The sequence below is a fragment of the Arvicola amphibius genome, chromosome 6 (assembly GCF_903992535.2).
Source record: "Arvicola amphibius chromosome 6, mArvAmp1.2, whole genome shotgun sequence".
Classification (NCBI taxonomy): Eukaryota; Metazoa; Chordata; class Mammalia; order Rodentia; family Cricetidae; genus Arvicola; species Arvicola amphibius.
The window spans coordinates 37286625-37298801 of NC_052052.2; the positions used below are offsets into that span (position 1 = coordinate 37286625).

At 38.4% G+C, this 12177-nt stretch overlaps 1 protein-coding gene across 1 annotated transcript in view; it reads right to left on the reverse strand.

Annotated features, from left to right (window-relative positions):
• The window catches only part of Agbl4 (AGBL carboxypeptidase 4), a 1010368-nt gene that overhangs the window by 568938 nt on the left and 429253 nt on the right, over nucleotides 1-12177 (reverse strand). The window lies entirely within an intron of this gene.

Below are 12177 nucleotides of genomic sequence, written 5' to 3' on the forward strand. Positions count from 1 at the left end.
TTCAATTTGATAGACTATATGCCATTTTAAATGTCCTTTTCATTATGTTCATCTCTAATCTTGGTTTTGTCTTGATTTTATAGTTCTAGAACTTTGAGGTGCTCTGTTAGTTTATAGCTCTCTGAGTTTGTGAAGGGAGCACATACAGCTTTCTATACTGTTCTCTTACACCTGTTTAGTCTGTTTCAGAGGCTCTGCTAACTTGTACTGTGGTTTTTATTTCCAGGAATATTTTTAATTGTTTTTCTAATTCTTTAAATGACAATTATTTATTATAAAGTGCTCTTCCCAGTCTCTGAGTATTTGTGATATTTCTGTTACATGCATATATATAATATGCTATATATATACTTATATATATGGGTGTAGGTATATATGTCTGTCTGTATGTATTTATAAATAAAGACATTTACATATACAATATCTTATTTTTAAATTATCTTACAAAGTAACAGGTTTCCATGTAAGATTTCCATAAACATTTTATTTTGGTTGGTTCTCCTTCTCACACTTCCCACTCATCTCCCCTTTCCTACCTTCCATTGCTAAATCCTTTGCCTTCAAGAGTCTCCTTTCCACTTTGTTTCTGTTTGATTTATCTTGATGTATAATTCTTGTGTTATTGTAATGCAATCTGATAAAATACAAGACATTACTTTTGCATTTTTAAAGCTTGTTTTTGAACCAAAAATATGATCAGTATTATAGATGACTTCAGTTTTGTAGATGGTTCTTTGAACTTCTCATTTTGTTTTTAATTCTACATCATCAGATATGAAGATTGCTGTACCAGCTTAGTTACTGCTTCCATTTCTTTGATCAGTTAATTTCCCTTCATTGACTCTTAGTCCATATCTTTTCCAATAAGATGAGCCCCTTGGAAAGAACAGTTAGGATTCAAAGCATAATGTTTGTTTTATGCAGTCTTTGTTGCATAATAACATTAGTTGCCCCTTCTCGTACTAACTTGGCCATTATTTTACATTCTGACTCCAAATACTATACATGGCTTTTATTTCATCATACATCCTCATTTTATCTTTCAGAAGCATAATAATAACTTTTTCAGTAGAGTTTAACAATCAACATCCTATATGGTGGCACTGCATTTATATTCTGGCTGTGTATGGATGCTCTGAACGTCTCTTGTCCTATCTCTTTCTGTACAACACTGTCAATATTTTCTAAAAGCACTTTGTTAGAAATTAAATTTCACTAACATATAGTAATTGTACATCTTAATGTACAAGTATAATTTGTTATAAGAATTCAACACTTAACACATATAGCATGTACTGTTAAAACTTTACTTCTCTTCTTCATTCTCCCCTCTAAATACTTCCCAAACTCTAGTAATCACTTTTGCCATCTCCATACTGCCTGAAATCATGTCGTCAGTATAAAATACAGTCCATTAACACTATGTTTAAGACCTTTCACATATTATTCCAGGCCAATACATTAGACTATCAGCCTCCAGCTTCCTACTTATGTCATTATGTGTCAACAGAAGTAGAACTACTAAGCATTATGCAAATGTTCAGTTTACAAGATAATGCCAAACTACTGCAGTCTAAAGAATGGTGGTCAGTAAATGAGCCTGGAGAGAAGAGTTACCCCAGTTTTTTCTTCTCCACAGGTTTTTTTCATACACATTTTTGTTTTGATGCTAATGATGAACCACATAGGAAAGTCTTCCAGCACAAACCACAGCCGGGAGGTTGCAGAGGAAGATGATTGTTTTCATTGGGTTTGTTGCCTTCATGGTAGGGACCATGTTACACTGGTCTTTTGTTTGTACAATTAATTTGTGCTTATAATATGGCTGCCCACCTAGATTTTTATATTGTAGGAATGACCCACTACTCAAGAACTATAGAAAAAGCTTGCCACCCCCATACATACAATAGCTAACCTCCCAAGCCAATGAAACACCAGGCTGTAGGGTGGACCACCATGAAGTATTGCATACGACCTATCTCATCAGTGATTCTTTCTATACCCTGTGCCTCACGTTGCTGATGCCCATGTCAATGATGTTGTTAAATATTTCTTCAGCAGACACTGGGAACTATATGACATAATACAAAATGTGGAAGGAATTTCTGCTTCATAGGGCAAGTTCCCACCATTAAGAAATATGAAGGACTGAGAGAAGCTAGGTGATAGCTGCAAAGATATGTGCAGATAGGTAACATGCCTTTGTATAATTATTCTAAACTCACATTCTATATTAATTCATCCTTTCTTCTTGGGATTGCCTCATGCTAAAATTTAAAAGGCTGGAATAGTAATGTAGTATTTGATTTAAGAGAAACAGGCAGCATTCTATAGCAAAAAAAAAAACCACATATAACAAACAACTACAGCAGTGGTCAGCATTAGATTTGTGGGTAACACTCGGGCCAGTCATAGCAGATTTCATGGCCTTTGCTCTATCTCACAGACTTTCTGGTAAAATAACTAGTTATAGCCTCCTCCCAAGGTTCCCTTCATCTATACAACAACTTAAATATTCCTTGCTGAATTGATTGTATCAGATTCTTTTGATATTGGACATCTTTGTTTTCCTGTTCCACTTCAAGGTTCATCAATTACAAACTAGATCATACTTATCATAGAAGATCTTTCATGTGTTAATTCCTTCCATAATACTTTCATGAACGTATACATATACTGCACAAATTCCCTATACAACATGATTATATTATTATAATCATGCTAATGATCAATATTAACCACTACAACCCTGACTTTTTGAATGACTCCTTGATAATTCAAAAGTATAACTTAAGAATACTTGAAAAGTCATAAGGAATCATATATATATATATATATATATATATATATATGTCTAGCTACATAATTTAAATGAAGTTACAGCACTTAAACTGACCATGCTTATCCCAAGGGCTAGACTATCTAACAAAAATCCCAGTAACCAGGCATGAAACCCCCCCTTTTGAATCTCTGCTGGTCAAAGGAATCCAAATGGCTCCCTAAACAATATATGGTATTGGTGTTTCGTTTTGTTACCTCTGGTTAAAAGTAACTCCCTCTTGGTGAAGGCACCATGTACTTACGACACAGGCAGGATTCAGATGATGAAGCTGAATTTGACCTTAAGTCTCCTCCACAAAGACTACTTTCACAGTACCAGAAAGTGCAATGTAAGCTTCCAAGAGAGAAAAGAAACCAACATTCCTACCAAGTTGCAATATATATGAGCCATAAAAGTGAACTGCCTGGCAGGATGTCCATAGGGAGCAATTGTGACATTCATACCTTGGTGGCAACCAAAAGCAGTCTAAGTATATTTAAGGCCCACTCAATAGAAAGGAAAACATGCCTGGTACTGGAAACCTAGTTCACTATGCAAGGTTAGTAAGGCTATGGATCTTAGAGGAGAACCTACTACTGCCCCTTTAATAAACCAGCACAATCCCTAATTACATTCGAAGAACTCATCCCTATTCCTACAGACAAGTATAGGTCTCACCTGTAACCAAAGAAACTTCTCTTTGTAACAGAAAGAGACTATAACAGAAAGTCATAACTAGTCAAAATGCAGAGAGATCATGGAGTGTCCAGCCCCAACTGATACATTTATAACAGAACTCCTGTACCTAGGGCTTAGGGAATATTATGGAAGAGAAGGCAGAAAGATTTTATGAACCAGAGGACCAGGAAATCTGCAGGGAGAGTGTATTTTCTAAAATGAAAAGGAAGCTTCACCTATGATACTTCAACAATATGGCTGCCTAAACAAGTCCTAACTACAAAGAACACCAACAATCATGCTAACATGAAAAGGGGCAATCTCATAGGACTCCACTCCTTGACAAAGAACTAAAGTCACCTAAGAAATGTTGAAAGCCGGAGAAATAGTCTTCCTTAGGGATAAGCCCCCTAGTGGATACGCAATTGCAAATCATCAGACCTGAAATCATACACACGAAAGTAATACTGCTGAATTATGGTGGTCTATGCCTTTAATCCCAGCACTCAGGAGGCAAAGACAGGCAGATCTATAAGTTGGAAGCCAGTCTGGTCTACATAATGAGTTCCAGGACAGCAAGGACTACATAGAGAAACACTGTGTCAATAAAAATAAAAATAAAAATTATAACAATAAATAGGCTGAACAAGTTGTAGTTATATTTATGCAAACAGATGTGCTAGTAACAAAAAGAAGTCATCAATTTGAGATGAAACAAAATGGGGAACGGGAGTGGCTGGAGGGAGAAAAAGTAAGGTGGGTAATAGTGTTATATTTTCAGTAAAAAAATAAAAATTAGTATAAATAGAAGAGTATTGTTCAATGCCCATGCATATATGCATATACTGTGGTTTCTCTTGCCATTGGTTTCTACTTTTAGTCTACTATGATCTAATAATTAATAAGAAATTATTTCATTGAAAATGTTTGTTAAAACGTACTTTCTATCCTAAAATAGAATTTATTTTGGAAAAAGTTCCATGGGTCGCTGAAAATAATCCATATTTTGCAGCTATTGGGGAAACCATTCTGTAGCTGTCTTTAAGTTTCTTTGATCTATAGTATAGATTACCTCTGCTGATTTGTTATTGAATTTGTGCTTGGAAGATGCATTGGTGGGAGTGCAGTTCTGCAGTCACACATTAGTACTGTATTGGAATCTAGTAACTGGATATGCACAATGGCTTTTGTTTTATGAGATTAGATATGCTACAAATGGAATAGTCTTTTATTAACTCTTCACTTTATCAATGGGAGTTTGATGACTAGTTCTATGTTAAATTGATACAAGTTATACTCATTTGAGAAGAGGGACCCTCAATTAAGAAAATACTCCCACCAGACTGACCTGTGGAAAGCCTATGGCGTATTTTCTTGGTTGATGACTGATGTGGAAGGCTTTGCTTACTATCAGTAATATTACCCCTAGTCCTCAGTGTTATAAAAAATCAGGCAGAACAAACATTGAGAGCTATACTGATTAGCTTATTTGTTCTTTTGTTATTTAATTTATTGAATTCTTTATATATTTTAGATCTTAACTTCCTGTCAGATATATAGTTGAAAAATATTTTCTCCCATTGTTTCTTCATTGTATTGTTTTCTCTACTGTGCAGACATTTTTAAATTTTATATTATCCTGTTTGCTGGTTATGATTATTTTTGATGTACTGAAGTCCCATTTGGGAAGTCCTTGCCTATGCCTACATCTTGAATCTCTAAATCCAAGTATTATAATAAGAAAGACTGAAAAATTTTGTATTTTTAAAGGCATTTATTTTTATTTATTTATTTAATTTTTGAGAGAGGGTTTCTCTGTAGCTTTGGAGCCTGATCTGGAACTAGCTGTTAGAGACCAGGCTGACCTCAAGCTCACAAAGATCCACCTGCCTCTGCCCCCGAGTGCTGGGATTTAAGGCATGCAGCACCACCACCTTTACCTTGCAAATATTGATAATGATGTAAATGGGAAAGTTTAGTTTCAAGTCTTAGTAAGTTAGCTTTGCATTTTCCACATCACATTGTAATTTGTTGTTACTGCAAGTGTCCTCTTCATTGTGAGCTTCTCAGTCTCACCATGTATATTACATATCTTATTCATTTTTATGCCTCCAGAACTTAGTGCTGACAAAGTACTAATGTGACTATTTGCCTATATATCATCAATACTTTAATTTTTATCTGTATATGATCTTAAGGCATATGAATCAAGGTTATGAAACACAGATTCCATATGATAAATGAGGTATAATGATACATAATATTGAAGCATTTTTGTGTGTGATCTAGCACAGAGCCTGAGAAAAATGCAAATTCTAAAACATGAGGCTATTTTCTTAATTAATGTTTGTATAGAGTTGTCCTGATTTTTTATATTTACATTTTTGAATCAAATCATTACCAAGTGCACAGTAAAAACATATGTGAGAAGAAGAAATGGCTGAGGGAAGCAGGGAGAAAGCAATAATGGCCATCGGAAGGGAAGACAGCAGATTACTCAAGTAACAAGGAGTAAGAGATGATGTCTGTAGGATAAGGGCAGCTAGAGTGAAGAGAAGAGAAGAAACTCAGAGAAAGTAAACACGGATAAAGGGAGATTATTTCTGAGAACCTGCTGAAACCAGTGGGGTATCTTTCTCCTGATGTCCACAGAAGAATACACGGGGTCCAGACCTGGATAGATAGGGGAAGCACCACCCAGAATCTCTAATAGTGATGATTAGTCATAGGCAAAGCAACAGAAGACTGCAAAGATTTCCCAACAGGCAAAGGGAGAAGTATCAGGAACCCTTGGGAACAAAAGGAACAACTCCTGGGAATGTTGAGACCTTAGCAGTTTACATGCCATGCAGTGTGTTTACATATATAGGAGTTAACAGTTTACATTCCATGCAGTGCATTTATATATAGAAGTCAGCAGTTTACATGCTGTGCAGTGTGTTTATATACAGGAGTTAACAGTTTACATGCTGTGCAGTGTATTTATACACAGGAGTTAACAATTTACATGCTATGCAGTGTGTTTACACACAGGAGTTAATAATTCACATGCTAAGCAGTGTGTTCATACATAGTAGTTAACAGTTTACATGCCATGCAGTGTGTTTATACATAGGAGCGCTTCCATTCAGCAAGAAAACAATTTAAAGAAAACACAATAATATATATAATCCAGACTCTCTGTGTATATTCCATCTTTACATTGCTTATTTTTCTTACTCTATTATTTTTTCTATAAGTTTCTTCTCTCTCCAAAGCCTATGTACATTTTTTTAAACACACTGTGTCTCATTTAGAGGTCTTTTATGTCTGAATCCATCCTATTGTGTATCTTAAATCCTTTTCTGTCCAGGAGCGCCTCTTCAAATGATAAGCAGCTAAGTGGCATTACTAAGACTAAGGCTGCTTTGTCTTTTGGCTTTACCAAGTGCAACATTGCGGAGGTCTGTTCAGTGTGACAATGCTCACAGCCCCCATTTTCAGGCACACAGCTGGTCTATTTGTCATAAAGTAAGTTGTAGCACTCTGTTCACAAACCCCATTTAAATGCTCGGCCTCCTGAAAGAGCCAGAATTCATGCTGGCAGCATGGCCCAGGAAGCCACCATTTCGAAACCATGTATTTTTTTTTCTGCTACCACTGAATCAGAAAAAGCTCTCTTAAAGGAATCATGCTTCTGCTTACCTCTAGAAAATAGAACCCACCCGAGAAAATGCTACTACCTACTACCAAAAAGCCATGTCTAACTCAGTTGTTTTGTATTTAGAATTCCTTTTTAAGTTTTCTCAGGTTTTACATGGATCAGCCCCATATTGGGTGTCAATTTGTAGTTAGAGGCCACTTGTTCGCTCCTGGCTGCCCGGACTACAAAATAATCACACAGAAACTGTATTAATTACTGTATTAATTAAATCACTGCTTGGCCAATCACTTAAGCATATTGCTAGCTAGCTCTTATATCTTTGGTTAACCCATTCCTATCATTTTACATTTCACCATGAGGCTCATGGCCTACCAGCGAGGTTCTGGCAGGCAGCTCATGCCTTTCTCCTCTGTCAGTTCCATGACTTCTCTTGACTCTGCCTTCTTTCTCCCAGCATTCAGTTTAGGTTTCCTGCCCAGCTCTATTCTGTCCTATCACAGGCCTAAGTAGCTTCTTTATTCATTAACCAATAAAAAGCAACACATATACAGAAGAATTTCCCACACCAACGCTCCACTATGCAATAATGATAACTAAGCCACCAAGGATTCTGACTCCCAGTTTTTCTTTGGAAGTTTCCCTCACCTGATTCCATGATGCTGAGACTGGCCATGTGCCACACACAGGAGACCATGGACTATTAAAGAACGCACTCTGGATCTGCTGTCCTTCCACACAGACCAGCCCTAGATCCCCTTCCTCTTATAATACAGTTTTTTACACATTAAAAAAATATAAATCTAAGTATTAGTATGTGAATTTATCCGTCAGTAAAGTAAGTCAAAATTTCCACAGAGTGAATGAGAAATGGAGCAAGATTGGTTTTGTCTGTCTAGTCAAGATTTGCATATGCTGGAATATTTCTAAGAGATACCTTGTGGCTCTTCTGAGGGAGCAGATCAAGAATCTACATGTAAGTATATGAGAGAAGTTTGGTATAAAAAATGAAATCCTTTATGTTTTTTGGTTTCTATGACAATAGCTATACACGCTAATAATACATCACAAGGCAGTGAATGGTCGTATTTCGTTCTGATAATTTTAGACAAATGAGAATAAATAACTTGAGTGGAAAGAGGCTGAAAATTGCTTTAAAGAACTTTGAAAACATTTCAAGAATCAATATGTGATACTGTTTTTATCCCTTACTTCTTACTCACCAGGTTTTCAGGTAAAGATTTCATTTTAATCTTTGTATAAATAGGATGCTTATTTCTAGCTGCAGAACACCATCAGATGATGCTTAAAATTAGTCCTCTGCTATACACATGTTCCCTAATGTGTCTGAGTGTGAGAATAGGTGTGGAATTGGACAATTTGCCTTCCTGGACCACAAGCCACTGCTTTTCCTATTTTCGTTCTCATAGTCTAACTTCCACTCGGACCAAGTAGGGCTAGAGTCTGAACCGCCATTTGTTTGGCTACAGTTCTGACACCTGCTTTAACTCAGTCCCATTCTTCAAACAGGCAAAAGCTCTTCTCATGGACTGCCTTTAATGAGCTGATCTCCCAGAATCTTTTTCAGATGCTTGATTTTATGTTTACCAGTTAGTTCCTATTTTCATAAAAATTGCTTACAATATTGGGAACTTGGGACAAAATTTCATCCTGGTTACCCCATTACTTTTGGGGATTGTTTTTTCAGTGGTAAATAGGTAACTGGGTTATCCCTCAACCTTTTTGTTATCTTGATCCTGACATATGACCAGTCTTCACTGCCCAACACAACTAAAGAGCTTTCCCAAATAGTAACAAAAATTACTACATTTTATTTATTATTCTTTTTACTTATTTATATTTGGTGTTCTTGCATGTATATTATTTAGGAGACTATGCATACTACCACGTACATGTGAATGTCCGAGGAGAAGTTGTGTACATGAATTCTCTCCTTCTATGGTTATGAGAGTCCCAGGGATCAAACTCAATTAATCAACACTGATGGAGGCACCTTTACCAAGTAAGTTACTTGGTTGATCCTTTCCCATGTAAAGTTGAGCCTCACCTTGTGTCACACATATTGGACAACCCCCTTCACTGGAAGGTCATACATTATCCTAAATCTATGTGCACATCTGTCTCTTATTTTTCTGATCACAGAAAAAATATAGTTTAGTAGGTAGTTGTTTAATTGAGTTAAATTTATAAGTTTGATAGAAGTTGCTTGGCATATGCTTAAGTGTAACTCAAGCTGCTGGTTGCTTGTACCCAGCTTGGGAGAATATAGGCCTTATCTGCTTGCCACAGCTGACTGCATCAAATGACCAGAGACTTTTGTGTCTTGTCTGAAGGGACAATTCAGGAATCAGAGCCAGGAGATCCCTAAGAATTACATATCTACTACTTCTTAGTTTACTCAAAATGTCAATATACTTATTTTTTTGGAAAATGTGTCAGAAAGTCCCATAGTAAGTAGCTTGTCAGTATCTTTCTGCCATCAAGAAAGCAAGCCAAAAGTAAATGTGGGTATTAAGGGATCTATTTCACATCCATCCAATTCAACTTTCAAATAATTGTAATAATCACCACAGTATACTTCTAGTAGAATTACTACATTTTACTTCATCTGTTCATACTCTTTTACTCCTAGAAGTCAGGAGCAGTCTTCAGCAAGATGAAACACAGTATACATAAGTTTATAGTAAATTTTACTTAAAATAATGTTTTTTATACACTGATAGCAAAGTTTTTGTCTGGATAAATGAGAAATTATTCTTGAATTTATGCAAGGATAAAAGAATAATTAAAATAAGATACTTATCTTTTGCTTTTTTTTTAAAAAAGGAACCTTACAGCTTGGGCATTTTCCAGGCCTGACAGCAGAGGACAAAGATGACTTCCTGCCACACATCCTGTTCTGAAGATGTTAGGGGATGGGCACAACTTGGACCCGCTTGGCACCAAAGGCACCAAGCATTTATTCACCTTTATACCAAGCCTGTGGTTTACAGGTCTTGGCACACAAAGCTGAAAAGCAACATCTTTGAGCTATGCCTTGCAGCTAGGATAGGCAGGACTCAACCAAGTGCCATTTGTAACTCAACCAGAAGCCTGTCAGGTATCAGGGGACCATTATGGTGAGCAGGGTTGGGAAATGGAGGAGACAAAGAGGCAGAGTTGTTCACAGGTTGGGGAGAGATGCATATCTGAAGAGGTGAGGGTGATGAGGAACAAGCTGACATGAATGGCCTGCTTGCCACGTGAATCCAGGATGATGCCGGGCCTTGGCTATTGCCAAGGGAAGTCTTCATTCAAAACTCTAATCCAGCCCAGGGGCCTATGTTGGTCAATATCTATGGCTCCTATTGCCAATGAGGGCCATGCAGAGGTCAGTAGTCTGTGCTAACCCCTGGGGCCATGTTGGTGTCTGAGGGCCATGCTGCCTCAAGAGCAACGCACTGCCACCTGAGGCATTGGTGACATCTGGGCCCCAGCTGCTATTGAGGATCATGTCTGGGTCTATGGTACTGCCACAAGCAAGGTCTGTATTGATGTTCACTTGACCATGTTACCACCAAAGACCATATGATGCCTTTGGTCTAAGCCACACAATCTGTGACCACGACAGAGTCTGGGGGCTATGCCACTACCAGGACCACCCTGATCTGAGAGGCCTGTGCTGTCACCAGGGCCACGGTAACATTTAGTCTTGAGCTATTGTTTGAGGGTCATGTCTGGGTCCTTGGTTCTGCAGCAGTTGGATTTTCTGATGATATCCATGGCCAGGGTTAGCATAAAGGGTCATAGGAACCATATGTGTGGGAATCTGAGGGCTGTGCTGAGCCAACCCCACCCTTTACGAGCTTTGAGATGGATTTCTCTGACCTTCAGTAGATACTGAAGCAGGAGAGCTGGCCCTGCTTCTCAGGGGAACACTCACACCCCCCTTGGGGAAGATGATGCCATCCCTTGCTAAGAGCATGCTGCACACCAGAGCAGCACACTAGAGTTGAACCTATTGTCAGGACACAGGCGAGAGGACTCTGAGGGCATAAGGGTATCAGAGCTGACTCTGCCCCTCCTAATCCACCTTGTGGTGGCCTGAGTGAGAGAAAGATGCCTTCCCCTCTCCCCCTTTGCTACCTGAGGCAGGTGAGGGCTGCCCCAGGGGGGTCAAGAGAGTGAGAGAATTAACCCTGCTCCTTGCCAGCTGCAGCACACAGGAGAGCTGACTCTACCCCCCTCAGTTACTCCCAGCAAGCAGTTGGAGAGAGGGCCTTGCACCTCACCAGGGCAAAACACTAGAACTGGCCCTGGGGGTATGAGTGTGAGTGGGCTGGATCTGGGGATCTAAGAACTGGAGAACTGACCCCCACCCCTTGTTGCCAGGGTAGTGATAACGAGGGGGAAACTGGCAGGCTGACCAACTCAGCTACCACACAGACCCTGAACCAGGGCTATGAGTTAGCCCACTTCAGCATCCACTGCATCTATGAACTGTTGGAGCATGTGGAGGGGACTAACTGCAGGATCTCCACAACACAGGACAACAGGATAGCCAAGTGGAGCCCCAGAGAGAGCCCATTATCAATACTGTAACAGAAACCAGAGGCCCAGAAGCAGACCACTGACTCACAGCTATGAACACTTACAAGTAAAGATGAATGGACTAACAGACTAAAGGGTAAACTGTGTGACTCAATGGGCCATGATGAGATTATTCTCCTTTTTTCTTTGGTTTGTCTTTTGATTTTTCTTTCAAATTTTGCTTTGTTTTAGGGGAAAGTCATATTGGCAGAGGGTGGAAGCAAAGGGACAGAGAGATAGTGGGATCAGGATGTATGATGTGAAATCCACAGAGAATCATTGAAAGTTGAGTAAAAAAGAACCTTAGTAGAACATGAAAAGGGTAAGAAAAAAGCTAATATGTTTGCATTGTAATCAAACTTGATACTGTAAGTTAATAGAAACCCAACTCTAAGGCTCCTAACCACAGGAAGTAAAGACAATGTGAAAAGATAAATAGAAATAACTG